This window comes from Capsicum annuum, chromosome 11 (assembly GCF_002878395.1).
Source record: "Capsicum annuum cultivar UCD-10X-F1 chromosome 11, UCD10Xv1.1, whole genome shotgun sequence".
NCBI classification, from domain to species: Eukaryota; Viridiplantae; Streptophyta; class Magnoliopsida; order Solanales; family Solanaceae; genus Capsicum; species Capsicum annuum.
The window spans coordinates 179,743,897-179,752,694 of NC_061121.1; positions in this window are offsets into that span (position 1 = coordinate 179,743,897).

The following is an 8,798-nucleotide window of genomic DNA, read 5'->3' on the forward strand; positions in this document are numbered from 1 at the left end:
CAGGTTGGGAATGAAATGCAAAATAGGGGATGGCTAGGCAGGGATTTTATCCCAGCATATCTTGCTATAACGGCATCGTACAAGCCGTTATGGCAGAAAAATTCCCACTATAGCGGGTTCGCGTTAGCAGGACAGTATCCGTTATGGCAGCTCTAGAGCAGAAGCCCAAATCACAACACCAAAAATAAAAATCACACCACAATTTAAATCATAATCTCAAAGTTGAACCCAGAAAATCAAAGAAAACAATCAATTAATTCATAACACCACTTTAATTCACAATTATAAACCACAACAAGGATTCTTTCTTTTCAATAATTCTCATTATTATGCAGTAATTGTCATTTTTATAGCCTTACCATGCTAATCGCTTGGAGCAAGACTTTCACAATCATATATCAATTTTCCATATATCAACATCTTGATATCACTTCACATTTAGTACTAATTCAAACCAGATAACACATAATTTTGCAACAAACCACATATGACAATTTATGACAAATCCACTTATCATAGATTTACAGTTATTCAAATAGTTACACTTCACACAATTACCAACTTAAAAGACTTCACTCACAAAATAAGCCATTTTCTTATTCTTCTACTCACTTTATTGACACCCACTAACTGATTATCCAAAAGCTATACACAACCCTAACAGTCAGATATTAATTGGAACCTTCCCAATTCTAATTTTGTTGCCTGTGTCATTTCAAATGGAGTCAAGTGACATTCATTTTCCTTGCTGAGATACCAATTGCAGTCGAGAGATGCCAATAGATTCAAACCATACAAACAATCATATGAACTGCATTAAATAAGAGAAAGAAGTGGAACCACTTCCTAGATACCTTATAGATTTCCAAACATTTAATGAGGACATCAACACATCAATTAGTAGGACTCTACTCGATATTTGTTCTTGTATTGGAAGATCGATAACTTAGGATATGATACCAATTGTCACAACCCAACAAATTGAATCAGGCAGTCACCTACTCTAATCCACCTAGATAGGAGAATCCTTACCACCCAATTTTTAAATATCCAAAAGTCATAAAAAATCATTAAACTTTTTTATTATTACAAAACTGGTTACAATTCTTTGAATATAAAGAAATACTCTACCCCAAAGATCTAGTCTATTTAGGTAAAACATCTACAACAATGGAATTCAAAAATATATATGATTCATCTTTCGTCATAAGAAACAAAGGATAGAAGTTGTTGGAGATCTCCACCGCATCAAGCAAGAAACATCAAATGATCCTACAACCAGACTATACCCCAGAAAAAGATATAGTAAAAGTAGTATCATTACAAACAACACATACTAGTAAGTATCATCAGACAACCTAAATTAAATTATATAAATACTATATTAATATCCCAAAATAAAACATGCACCTTAAGAGTTCTTATTAGTCGTCAACATTCTCCCCATTAATTCTTCACCTCCCTAACTCGGCAAACACATTAGTCAAAACCTATCCATCCTTACGCCAGTTCCACTAATCCATAAGTCAACTTCCATACAACATTCAATCCTAGATATCATTTCCCCAATCCTTCAATCGCCTCTATTTAAGTATTTAACAGTTAATGAACAATTAACCAGAATGTAATAAACAAGTACAATTATGAACACCTTAACAACAGCCTTTACCTTAAGTATATGTACAACTTAGCCCTTCTCAAATAACACCAAAGAATTTAGTCAAGTGTAAGGCAATATAGATAACATACCAAGTCAATACCATAACTACCAACCTTAACTAAATCAACAAATAATGACTTAACAATAATAAGTTACACCTTTCCTTAAATACATAAGTAGACATTAATATAAGATAAGTCATTCCTTTATACTTTTAGTCCAGGACCACTCAAGGATCCAATTTAACAATCATAATAACAATATCAATAACAATAATCACAAACTCTATCCACTCAAGGAACCTTCAAACTCGCGTATACCTTGCACACACATGCTAAGAGTCAAATGGTCATCCATTAGCCATGACCTACAGCGGATGAGCTCTTGTCCATGTACCAAACATCCCAATTGTCTAGTATTTGTCAATCTTATATCAACTAATACTGTTATGATATCCTTAATAAGTAAATTTCGTAAAGATATCCCTTATCGTCTTATCTCACAATAATAAATAAATCTCGTAAGATGTCCTTTATTGGCCTAGCTTACTATAATAACAAATCACAATAACCACAACCTTAATGAGAATAAAACAAACATACTTGTACAATCAACAAGCCTTTAATATAATTTTATTATATATGATTAATACATAGATATCATTCAATAATTTATTTTTTCATAAATATGCATAGTAAATGAAGAACAATTAATATGAACATATAATTCAAGTTGGGTTTTCAACAATAATTAACCATTATTTAATAGGTCATGTGCCACACCAATATTTCATATATCAATGGAGGACTTATCTAGGACTTTCAATATCTAACACATGCATCCACACACTTGGTTTGAACCTTGGTACCTCCAACCTTTCATCTTGACCCTAAGTTATCACTTAGTGTACTTATCCACCTAGCATGCTCATCTAACTTACACCGAGTTACCAATCATCTCTATATTGGTCTTCATTAGTTTCTAACACAACTTCTAAGCTTAATAATATTATAATTAATTTACAAATTGATTTAGCATTAACAACAATATCCAATCATTCATATAACAACTCAATATTACACATAATATCAAGCTATATTCAAAAAAAATTAAAATTACTATTTTTATCCATCCAAATACCACACTCGTAGGCCTAAGCATGAAATCTCTCGCCAGTCTATGTCATGCATATGTTTTCTAACTCAGGTCTATATTACTCAATTAGACTAGCCTACCTAGATGCCAAGTAGCTACTATAGAGGCTTGATCATGAACTTTTGACTCTATGCTAGTGATTTTTGACATGAAACCTATACAAAAATAATGATTTTACCCCATTCAAGTGTATTCCTCCCTCTCTATTTCTTTAAGGTCATGAGGCAACACTGGGGGAGAGGGGGGTAGAGGTAACCCTCATCCTACTTATAATTAGAAAAGAAAAGAAAAAGAAGGCTTGATTTAGGTCCCTGATATGCCGTTGTAGATGTTGGTAGGCAGCTACCACTCCACCTCATAGAGGGTGACATCAACCCACCCCAAAATTCAAATTCCAAATTTTTTTAATTAAGTATTTACGCACTAGCTTGATATCATATTTTACAAGAATTTTTGTACCTCATAACCTAGGAGAGGTGCCTTTAGTAACGACGGAATAGGTCACTACACTAAACTATACCTGGCATTAGAATTACCTCTACACTTGATTAAATAAATTTTAAAATGTCCTCATTTTTTCATATCTAACTAACTACAATGCAACTAAAAATTTCTATTGGTGTGTTATTTATGTAGAGTCCATGAGGATATTTAAAGTAAAAAAAAGATATTTTAAAATTAAATTGACTAAAATAACCATATCCAATGAAATCATCATGCAAACTCTCTCACATCTCTTGAACTCTTTCACTCCTCCTCATAATTATCCCAGAATTCTCCACATAAAGTTTTTATTTTCTGCAATGGGATTTAACCTAAAAATCTTGGATAAAAGTATCAGTAATAATCTCCATACATTTGATTTGTGGTTTATTTAATATGCGAGGTTCTAATTAAATTTTATTTCGAGATTTTAATCCCACAAAAAAATTTTCAACGCTGCGAGAAATTCACATCTATAAAGTATAGTCACCAAAACAATTGAGGTTAAAAAATTTAGCAAATAAAGAGGATGGTAATAAAAAATTTAAGTTCAAACTTGGATTAAAACTTAAATAAGAAGAAGAAGAATTGTGATAACAGTTAAGGTTTGATGAAAATGAAAGGAAAAAAATAAAAAATGAGATTATTTTTTTTACCGTTTAATGCTTATGTGGTATTAATTTTAATCAATTTACCTGCCCACAAGAGTTTGAACCATTTACTATACTATGTGACATCTTAGGAGGTGTTTGTAAATTTGTTTAGTCAAGTTATGGGTATTTCTAATACTAGGTAAGTTCGAGGACTAAAATATCAATTGACGCTAAGTTTTGGATGTTGTCAACACTTCACTCTTGTTTTTTGACTATTTTTTATCCCATTCTACAAATGTTTACCCCTATTACTCCTTCAAAACTCAAACTCTACATTTTTTCTGATTAGAAGGTAAGGATGTTTACCATTCAAACAAATCACTTTTGACATCTCACTTATATTATTAACGTTTTCAAGGGTGACAATCATTTACGCCCCTGAAATTTACTTTAAAAATTAAATTTCACCCTAATCTTTGAAAAATAGTCAATCTCCCCCATGTTTTCTAATTGACTTTTTTAAATGTCTATTCTACTCTTATATTATCAGCATTTATTAATTTATTTATTTTACTTCTTCAATTTATATAAAAAATGAACAAGACTAAAAAATAATGTTATTAATATTAATAGAATCTATAATGTGATAAACCTCATAAATATATTTGATACAAATAATAAAAAATAACTAATAAAAACAAAGGAATAATTTTGATTTTTAAAAAAATATTAGCTATTTATATTGCAAATAAATTTTCTGTTATTATTTAAAAAATATTTCATTAGTGACAATCACAATTCGTTTACCTATATAGATAATAGAGAATACATATATAATGCATTTAATATTTAAAAAAACAATCATAAAAGATGTCATTAATTAGATTTTACAATTATAAAAGAATTATTTTATTAATTATAATGTTAATGAATTTAAATAAAATCTTATAAACACATTAGTTAAAACATGAAATATTATATATAATATTAAAAAATTATATAGATAGAGGATTGAGACTGGTAAGAATAAAATAGATATTATTTAGGACAAAAGAGGGATAGTAATAAAGAGTTTGATTTTAAATCTATCATTGAGGGATGTGAATGAATTTTCCCGTGTTTTCTAACCCTCTTTTTTAAACTTGTCGGGGTCTACTAAAAAGTTTGAAGACTTAAATACCGATTAAGACTAAGGGCATCTCCAATCATCCTCTAACTTTATATTTGGAGAACCCTAACTTCAACCCCACAACTCTATTTTATACTTCAAAAAAGAATCTTTTTTTCTCTCTTCAATAATAATAATAACAATAATAATAATACTTTATTTATATTTTCTTAGTTTATAAAATAAATTCCTTCATCTTTTTATATATAATCACATTATAAAATGTATATTCTTTTCAAAATCTTCATGTAATATACAATTATTATTTTTAAAAATTTTAAATAACATAAATTGTAAGAAATTATTATTTATTATCCATATTAATGGAGAATGCGAATAAAAGTGCAATACTAAATTATTGTTGTAATTTTTTAAACTATTATATTGTGTATTATATTTTTAACAATTTCATCTTGTATTAGGTGTTTCATGTTCTAATTTAATTACTCATTTCACAAATGCACCTTTTATTTGTTGTGCTGGTTATTTTTATCATAAAACTATAAACTATAAAAGAACTAACTTATGTCTTCAATAAAAATACTATAAAATTTTTAAAAATAAAAAAAATATTAATATAATATTAAAAATAAAAATAATTTATCGAAAAAATGATTTCAAATATTAGAAACTTAATTAATTATCTTACATAATTTATAATATACAAAATTAAAAATATTATATAGTATAAATAATAATATATTAATTAAAAAATAAAATAAAGAAAATAGATAATGCATCTTCAAATTTAAAGAAACACCACACACCCCTTCACCCCTCCAAACATAAATTTAGTTCAAGGGTATCAAATTTACTTGGGCTAACAAAAGATATAGAAATAGGAGGTCTCTCATCTTACAAAGGCTGGATAGGTGTTCAGCTAACACAGAATGGATGCATATTTTCCCTAATATAACTGTCACCCATCTGTCTAGAACCCACTTGGACCACTGCCCTTTTCTGGGCACTCCCCTAAAGTTCCAACCCAGCCATGATAAGCCCTTTAGAGTAGAATCTATATGGTGCTCTCATCCTGATTTTACTCAAGTTGTCCAGAATTTCTTTGGGGGGATATCCCCTTAACTGATGCTATCTCCTTGTTCCAGGAGCATGCCACCACCTAGAATAGGTCCACCTTTGGCAACATCTTCAAGAGGAAGAGAGACATTCTTGCTAGACTCTCTGGTATTCAAAAATCGCTCAGTTATCCTACTAGCCTCTTAGTTCAAGACCTTGAAAGAGCCCTTACTAAGGAATACAACCTTATCCTTAGACAGGAGCAGGAGTTCTGGAGTCTCAAATCCAGAATCTCCTGGATAGATGAGGGTGATTTAAATACCAAGTTCTTCTACTCCTTCATCATTAATAGAAGAAAAAGTAATAGGATTAATGCTCTTAAGGATGATAGTGGTAACTGGTTGATGTCCCCTGAAGACATTAAGCTTCACATCACTTCCTACTATTATTCCCTTTTTATGACCTGTCATACCCTCTCCTTCAAGTCTTATTAGGTTAACCCCTCCTCTAGAGGATTCATCCACTCTGATGATCACCCTTTTCTGGATGATCTTCCCTCTTCTGAGAAAACTAGAAGCATTATTTTCTTCTTTAAACCCGACAAGGCCCCTAGACCTAATGGTCTCTACCATTTTGTTTACCAAAATTACTGGAATATTCTTTGCCCCCCTATTATTAGATTCTGTGAAGAGACCTTCTCCAAGGGGCCATTGATCCTAAGGTAAACTCCACTTATCTTTGTCTTATCTCCAAATGCCCTAATGCTTTTAATCTCAGGAATTTCAGACCTATTAGGCTTTGTAATACTCAGTACAAACTGATTACTAAGATCATTATTAGGATACTCAAACCCCACCTGGATAATGTCATTGGTCCTTGTCAATCCTGTTTCCTTCCTAATAGAAGGACCTCTGACAATGCTATCATTGTCTAGAAAGTGATCTCTCACTTTCAAAGGATGAACGGAAAAATGGGTAGCATGATCCTCAAAATTGACTTGGAGAAAGATTTTGACAGGATTGTGTGGTCCTTCATAAGACAAGCTCTCCATTTCTTCAATATCCCCCCAATTTATTCTCCCTTATCATGTCTTGCATCTCTATCCTAGTTAATGGACAAAAGACTGATATTTTTAAACCCATTAGTGGTATCAGGCAAGGTGATCCCATTTCACCTACCTTTTTATTATATGCATGGAACTCCTGTCTAGGAGAATTGACCATAAAGTTGATATTTTAGCCTAGCACCCTATCTTTGTCAGTAAAAGGGGCCTAAAGTTTTCTCATTGTTTTTTGCAGATGACCTCACTATTTTGCCAAGGCAATAGATAAAACTGTGTGACCATCTCTAAAGTAGTTCGAGAGTTTAGTATGCACTCTGGTTAAAAGATAAACCACTCTAAGTCTAAGGTCCTATTTTCTAGGAACTGCCCTCCTCAAGTCAAAGAGCAACTTTCTTAAAATCCTCTTCATTAGCTCCTCTGATTCCTTTAGCAAGTACTTGGGCTTCCCTATGTATTATAAAAAATCTACTAACAGAGATTTCAACTTCATCATTGATAATCTTAATGTTAAGATTGTTGGCTAGAAGACTAATCTTCTAAGCATGGCTGATAGGGTAACCCTTGCCAAGTCTTCTCTAAATAGCATCCCCACTCATGCCATGTAATACACCTCTCTCCCTACTACCACTCTTTCCCAGATAAATAGGATTCAAAGAAACTTTATCTGGGGAATCTTCTCTGAGAAAAGAAAGTTGTATCGCCTTAGTTGGGAAATTATCTCTAAGTCAAAGAGAGGGAGAGGTCTTGGGATCCAAAGGGCTAAGGCCAGGAATGATACCTTCAGTACGAGCCTAGCCTGAAGGCATTACCATAACAACAATAACTTATGGGCCTCTATTATCAAGAATAAATATGAGAAGTCTAACCTCCCTTATTCCAAATCCTATTCCAGAATTTGGAATTACATTACCCAGGGTAGCGCCCACTGCAGACTTGGGGCACAATGGGTGGTTAAGAATGGGCTGAAGGTCAATTTTTGGATGGATAGATGGATCCCCACCTCCAACCTTTAAGGTCCATCTTACATGGTCCCCTCACTAACTCTGAGACCAATCTAACCCTTGCAGAGGTCTGGAATAAAGGGGCTTGGAACTTTTCAAGCCTCTCCCTTCAACTCCCCCAAGATCTCATTAACAATATTCAGATCTCCTTCAGAAGGAATCCCAAACTTAGAAAAGATAAACTTATCTAGGGCCTATCTGGGAGTGGTTGCTTCACCACTAGCTCCATGTATAACCTTATTACCAGCAATGCATCTGAGTCTCATGTTGGGCATCTCTTTAAGTGGATTTGGAATGCCAACTGTCCTCCTAAAATTAAGACCTTTCTTTGGCTTATACAGCATAACAAGATCCTTTCTTCCCTCTATCTCAGTAGAATAGGGTTGGCCACTAACTCTGGTTGTAAGATTTGTAACTCCCAATTGGAAGATCCAGTTCATATCTTCTTTGAATGCCCCATAGTTAAAGAGTTTTGAAAGTATTTTTTTTAGGCAGGCTCCAAAATTAATGAGCTGAACATAGCCAATTTCTACCCCCAAAATTGGCACTCCACCTGGTCTTTGTTGAGCCATAAAAGCTTTGATAGAATAATAAATTGGCACAACATCCTTCCTTTTAGCCTATGGGCTATATGGAAGAACAGAAACCACAATTTTTT